Here is a 7752-nt window from a genome sequence, read left to right as displayed (position 1 = left end):
GCAAAACTGGACTAAACAAAAAGCAAAGAAGTTTCCTGAATAAACTGAAGGCTTCGACGGCCAGCGTAGCAGGGGTGGGGTTTGGGGACTATGGTTTCAGGGGTCATCTAGGTCAATTGGCATAATAAAATCTATTAAGAAAACATTCTGCATCCCACTTTGGAGAGCAGCGTCTGGCATCTTAAATGCTGGCAAGCGGCCATCTAAGATGCATCAGTTGGTCTCAACCCACCTGGAGCAAAGGAGAATGAAGAACACCAAAGACACAAGGTAATTATGAGCCTAAGAGACAGAAAAAGCCACATAAACCAGAGACTACATCAGCCTGAGTCCAGAAGAACAAGATGGTGCCTGGCTACAACCAATGACTGCCCTGACAGGGAACACAACAGAGAACCCATGGGGGAGCAGGAGAGCAGTGGGATGCAGACCCGAAGTTCTCATAAAAAGACCAGACTCAATGGCCTGACTGAGACTAGAAGAACCCTGAGGTCATGGTCTCCAGACCTTCTGTTAGCCCAAGACAGGAACCATTCCCAAAGCCAACTCTTCAGATAGGGATCAGACTGGACTATGGGATAGAAAATGGTACTGCTGAAGAGTGAGCTTCTTGGATCAAGTAGACACATGAGACTATGTTGGCATCTCCTGTCTGGAGGGGAGATGAGAGGGCAGAGGGGGTCAGAAGCTGGCAGAATGGACATGAAAATAGAGAGTGGAGGGAAGGAGTGTGCTGTCTCATTAGGGGGAGAGTAACTAGGAGTATACAGCAAGGTGTATATAAATTTTTGTATGAGAGACTGACTCAATTTGTAAAGTTTCACTTAAAGCACAATAATTTTTTTTTAAAACTTAAAAAAAGTCTGTACATCAATTTGCCTTTTATCTTTCGCTTTCTGACTACCTCATCTCTTTATAGTTTGCAGGTTATTTCATCTTTGAAGTGGTGACTACTAACTATTTTTCTGTCACTCATGTCTCCTTCACCTTCATGTAACCAACTAAAATTCAAATAAAGGATGAGGTGGACCCAACATTTCCTCAGTTCTTCTGTTTCTCATCTAATACATCTGAGCAATAAAGAAAATAACCTCTCTCTTGTCAATTAATAAACGTAATGCCTTCAGGTTCTGTCCTCTGAACCCTTAAGAAGAATATATTATTAATTGCTATGTTATTGAGACAATGTCACCTGCAAGATGTAAAGAATGTAAAATAATCATTTGGGTATACATGTGCACACCTAAGATACTGTACATGATATACTTTTATCTAAAGCCAAAACCCATTGTTGTTGAGTCGATTCTGACTCGAAGTGACCCTATAGGACAGAGTAGAACTTCCCCATAGGGTTTCCAAGGAGTGCCTGGTGGATTCAATCTGCCAGCCTTTTTGGTTAGCAGCCAAGCTCTTAACCATTGCACCATCAGGGCTCTTGTATCTGCTACAAGCTACTAAAGTATCTTTGCCATTTAAAGATACTGAAGAGGCTAGTTGTCAGAGGCTACAATTGTTGTTAACACTAGACAACAAAAAACAAAGCAGGGGAAATATTAATATAGGACTTCTGTTTTCAATCGTATGGCAGATGAGTTGTCCAGGAAAGACCTTCCCACCTAAAGCAGATAAAATGCTGAATAAAATATGACCAAGTAATTCTACAGAAAGCATCCAAGATCTGGCAATATAATAATGGATTAACAGGCCAACTTTCCATCAGAAATAGAAATCTAGAGGGGTAAATGGTGCACTGAAGCTACTTTTGTTCCAAAGAAGTTGCTGAACCCATTGAACTGTAGTTTTAGTTTGCACATTCTTCCAGGTTGCAAAGACAGACAACAAAATCCAGGATCTGTGGAAGTAGGGGGATAAACTACTAGACCTTCCAACCATAAAACTGTGATAAAAATTACTGTCCAACTTAAAACTTTGATAAGTCTAGTAAGTTATAATGTCTGTAGTAACCACTAAAATTATTGAAGTATAAGGTTTAATTTCCAACTAGTAGAAATGAAATAGAATGAGAAAACACAATAAATGGAAAATAAATCAAGAAGGAAAGGAAGAGATGCATTTTATTAATGGTAGACAAAAAAGAAGAATAAAATAAGATGATTATAAATTCAAGTATGGTAAAATTATGTTAAATACCAAAGGATTAAATACTCTAATTCAAAAGGTACATTTTGTCATCCAGAAATAATAAAATAAAATATGGTTATATACTGTTTAAAGGAGATACAGGTAAAATATGAGAACTCAGGAAATTTGAATATAAATGAATAAAAAACAAAAAATAAATAGGCCAGGCCAACTATAATCAAAAGTAAGCTGGTGTAACTATATTAATATCAGGTAAAATAGACTCTAATATAGAGTTATTATTTGAAATAAAGAGGTCACAATAAAATGATGAAAGCTGTATTTCTCTAGGAGGATACAACAACTCTATACTCTGTACCTAATAATAACTTCGAAATCTATAAATGAAGAAAAATTGACACAATCACAAGGAGGACCTGATAAATCAACGGAAAGGGAGGTTTTGACACACCTCTCTGAGTACTGATAGAATAGCCAAAAATATCAGTAGAAATATATATTTGAACAATAAAACCATCATCACCTGTTGACATAAATAGAACACTGCAATAAACAATGGTAATACACATATACTTTAACAAAGAATATTTACAAAAATGTAAGCTTACTTCGTACTATAAAGGAATCTTCAACAAATTTTAAAGCACAGAATCTTACAAGGCCATATTTTCTAACACATTTCATTTAACCTAGAAAACAGTTATAAAAAGTTAACTTGCAAGCCACAAATTTGGAAGAAAAGAAATACACTTCTAAATAATCATTAGATATATGAGGTTATCTTAGGCTGGGTTCTCTAGAAAAGCAACACCAGTGAAGCATATATATGTATATATATACACACACATGCACACACACACACAGAGATTTTTATTAAGCTCACAGCTCACGTGGTTGTAGAGGCTGGAAAGCGCCAAGTCTGTGGGTCAGCCTGGAGCTTCTCCTGACTCCCGTAGCTGCAGGGGCTGGCAAATTCAAGATAGGCAGGTCAGTCAGCAGGCCTCTGGCTCACAGACTGTGGAGGCCAACGAGTCCCAAGATTAGCAGTTAAGATGGCAGGCTGCTGGCTCACAGACTGCAGAGGCTGATGAATTCCAAGATTGGCAAGTAAGCTGCTATCTCAAGTCCCAAGAACCAGAGGTCAGATGAGGATCCAGAGTGAGAAGAAGCCACAGAGTTTTGCCAGTAAGTCCACATATATTGGATGCAGGCCACACTTCCAAGGACACTCCCTTTCAGCAGATTGGCTGTTCATAGCAGATCTCATCATGGAGGTGTATATTATTTCGGATCTCATTATGGAGGTGATTGCATCATTATGTAGCTGCCCAGCTACATTATAACCATCAAACCACTGGGAGTCATGGCACAGCCAAGTTGACACACAACTTTAAATATCACACTATCATAATGTAAATTATATTTGTAATCATATTGGAGATGATTCTCCTGAATGATTATGAAATTTCTACATATCAAAATCTGTGAACTATGAATAAAGAGTGATCAGCTGGCAAGTTATACTCTCAAATGCTTTAGAAAAGAACAAATTGCAGAAAACTGAGTTAAACATTAGTCATAAGTTACAAATTGCATTTTAAATATAAACCCAAATAAAATAGTAGGAAAGAAAAACAATAAAAAGGGAGTCACAGCAGCAGATGACCCTGACTGTATATATATAAGTGGCCATTAAAAACAAGTTTATAAGAAAAGACAAAATGGAAACAAAAAGGCTAGAAATACATCATTTATGAAAATGGACTCAAGAATAAATAAGTGCCTGGGGACCATAGCTTTGGGGAACATCTAGGTCAATTGGCATAACGAAGTTTGTTAAGAAAATGTTCTGTGTCACACTTTGTTGACTGGCATCTGGGATCTTAAAAGCTTGCAAGCGGCCATCTAAGATGCATCAGTTTGTCCCATCCCACTTGGAACAAAGGAGAATGAAGAAAACCAAAGGCACAAGGGAAATATTAGTCCAAGAGACTGAATGACAACACGAACCAGAGGCTCCACCAGTCTGGGACCAGAAGAACTAGATGGTACCTGGCTACCACCAATGACTGCCCTAACAGGGAACACAACAGAGAGTCCTGGACGGAGCAGGAGAAAAGTATGAAGCAGAACTCAAATTCATGTAAAAAGACCAGACTTAATGGTCTGACAGAGACTGCAGGAACCCCTGAAACTACGACCCCCTGATACACTGTTAACCCAGAATTGAAACCAATCCGGAAGCCCACTGTTCAGACAAAGAATAGACAGGACTGTAAAACAAAAAATAATACATGTGAGGAGTGTGCTTCTTAGTTCAATCAGATACAGGAGACCAAATGGGAGGCTGCTGTCCAGAGGCAGGATGAGAAGGCAGGAAGGGACAGGAACTGGTCGAATGGACACAGGGAACCCGGGTGGAAACGGGGAGTGTGAAGTCACATTGTGGAGATTGCAACTAATATCACAAAATGATGTGTCTATCAATTTTTGAATGAGAAATTAACTTGAGCTGTAAACTTCCAAATGAACAAATGGTATAGCTATACCCTTTAACATGAATGCCATTTACAAACATGATTTTGAGCAAAAGCAGCAAATCACAGAAGAATGCATATGGAATGACTCAATTTTTACAACGTTCAAAAATGTATTTTTGAGAGATAAATATGTAGATGGTAAAACTTAGAATAAAATTATGGGAAACATTAATCAAGATAAAGTTACATCTGAGGGAGAGGGACACATTTGATGAAAGTTATGTAGGTTACTGCTGCATGAATATTTATTTTGTAATTAATATTTATTACTTAAACTACAAAAACATTTTTATACACTGTCCTATAAAAATAAAAATAATGTAAACTGTTAATGCAATGAATTTGAGAATTGTACTATTTAACTATCAGATTCACTTATCTGGAGTAGAGAAAGAGGGAAGAGTTACTCTACAATAAAGAGAGCAGAATCAGACCTGGTAAGGAATCACACTTCAATGATGATTACGAGGAGGAGGAGGAGGAGAGTAGGTAGATAGATGGATGGATGGATGGATGGATGGATGGATGGATGGATGGATGGATGGATGGATGGATGGATGGATGGATGGATGGATGGATGGATGGATGGATGGATGGATGGATGGATGGATGGATGGATGGATGGATGGATGGATGGATGGATGGATGGATGGATGGATGGATGGATGGATGGATGGATGGATGGATGGATGGATGGATGGATGGATGGATGGATGGATGGATGACAGATAAATAGGTGATGGATGGATGGATGGATGGATGGATGGATGGATGGATGGATGGATGGATGGATGGATGGATGGATGGATGGATGGATGGATGGATAATATTAGGGCTTACCATGTACTGCCCACTCTAATTAACATGTGTTATATAATTTAATCTCCAAAGGAAAATATGTGTTATGTATTACTGTTACTCTCATTTTAGAAATAATAAAATTCAGGCACAGAGAAGTTAACTCCATGGTTGCACAGTTAAGTCATGGAGCTAGAACACTGGCTGCATAGACTGTGCTCTTAAGCCACTAACAGTGATGTGGCTTCCCTGAGTTTCCCGCTGATGCCTAGGTAACCCACTAAAACCTGTGTATCCCCACCTCTTCATCTCAAATCAATTTCAAGTTCCTGAATGAGGAAGATAGGCACACTGGAAACAGCATAAAGGGGCAGTGACTAGGCTCAGCCTCCAGAGCCCTACCACCTGGGTTTGAAATTCTGCCCTTCAATTTTCTCATTTTTACAACGGCAATAATAAAAACTACCTCATACGTTTGTTGTGAGAATTCCATAGGATGTCGTTGTTGTTAGGTGCCCTTAAGTCAGTTCCAATTCATAGCGATCCGTACAACAGAACAAAACACTGCCCGATCCTGTGCCATCCTCACAATCCTTGTTATGGCTGAGCCCATTGTTGCAGCTACTGTGTCAATTCATCTGGTTAAGGGTCTTCATCTTTTTTGCTGACCCTCTACTTTACCAAGCATGATGTCCTTCTCCAGGGACTGATCCCTCCTGATAACATGTCCAAGGTATGTGAGACTAAGTATCACATTCCTCTCTTCTAAAGGAGCATTCTGACTGCACTTCCTCCAAGACGAATTTATTTGCTCTTCTGGCTAAAAAAAAAAAAACTTCTGGCAGTTCATGGTATATTCAGTATTCTTTGCAAATGCCATAATTTAAAGGCATCAATTCTTCTTCAGTCTTCCTTATTCATTGTCCAGTGTTCATATGCATATGAGGCTATTGAAATTCCCAGTGCTTCAGCAGGCACACTTTAGTCTTCAAAGTAACGTCTTTGCTTTTCAACACTTTAAAGAGGTTTTTTGGAGTGAATTTTCCCCGTGCAACACATTCTTTGATATCTTTTGTGTGTGTGTGTGTGTGTGGTTTAATTGAAAGTTTACAAGTCAGCCTCTCGAACAAAAACTCATACATGCCTTGCTATGTACTCCTAGCTGCTCTCCCCCTAATGAGACAGCACACTCCTCCTCTCCAGCCTGTATTCCCCATGTCCATTCAGCCAGCGCCTGTCCCTGCCCTGCATTCTCATCTCCCCTCCAGACAGGAGCTGCCCACATAGTCTCCTGTGTCTACTTGAGCCAAGAAGCTCACTCCTCAGCAGTATCATTTTCTGTTTTATAATCCAGTCCAATTCCTGTATGAAGGGTTAGCTTCAGGGATGGTTCATCTCAGGCTAAGAGAGGGCCTGGGAACCATGACCTCTGGGGTCCCTCTAGTCTCAGTCAGATCATTAAGTCTGGTCTTTTTATGAGAATTTGAGGTCTGCAACCCACTGCTTTCCTGCTCCCTCAGGGGTTATCAGAATTGTCATAGCCAAAAACTTTTTCCAAGGCATAAAAAAACTTTTTCCAAGGCATAGGTAATCTTTTTACTCTTTTAGTGAAGTATTTGGATGAGCATAGGTGTTTGATTTTTAGGAGCTCCCAATTATCTAGTTTCTCTTCTGGTGTTTGTACGTTGTTAGTAATGTTTTGTATACTGTTTATGCCATGTATTAGGGCTCCTGGCATTGTCCCTATTTTGTCTTCCAAGATCTTTATCGTTTTAGATATTATATTTAGGTCTTTTTTTTCCATTTTGAGTTAGTTTTTGTGCATGGTGTGAGGTATGGGTCCTGTTTCATTTTTTTGCAAATGGATATCCAGTTATGCCAGCACCATTTGTTAAAGAGACTAGCTTTTCCCCATTTAACAGACTTTGGGTCTTTGTCAAATATCATCTGCTCATATGTGAATGGGTATATGTCTCGATTCTCAATTCTGTTCCATTGGTCTATGTATCTGTTGTTTTACCAGTACCAGGCTGTTCTGACTACTGTGATGGTATAATATGTTAAAAAATCAGGTAGTATGAGACCTCCCACTTTACTATTCTTTTTTAGTAATGCTTTACTTATCCAAGTCCTCTTTCCCTTCCATATGAAGTTGGTGATTTGTTTCTCCATCTTATTAAAAATGTCCTTGGCATTTGGATCAGGATTGCATCGTATCCATATTTTTTTTGGGGGGGTAGAATAGACATTTTTACACTGTTTAGTCTTCCTATCCATGAGCAAGGTGTGTTTTTCCACTTACACAGGTCTC

Source organism: Elephas maximus, chromosome X (genome assembly GCF_024166365.1).
Source record: "Elephas maximus indicus isolate mEleMax1 chromosome X, mEleMax1 primary haplotype, whole genome shotgun sequence".
Classification (NCBI taxonomy): domain Eukaryota; kingdom Metazoa; phylum Chordata; class Mammalia; order Proboscidea; family Elephantidae; genus Elephas; species Elephas maximus.
The sequence above is the reverse complement of the archived record's forward strand: the minus strand, read 5'-3'. Positions refer to the sequence as shown.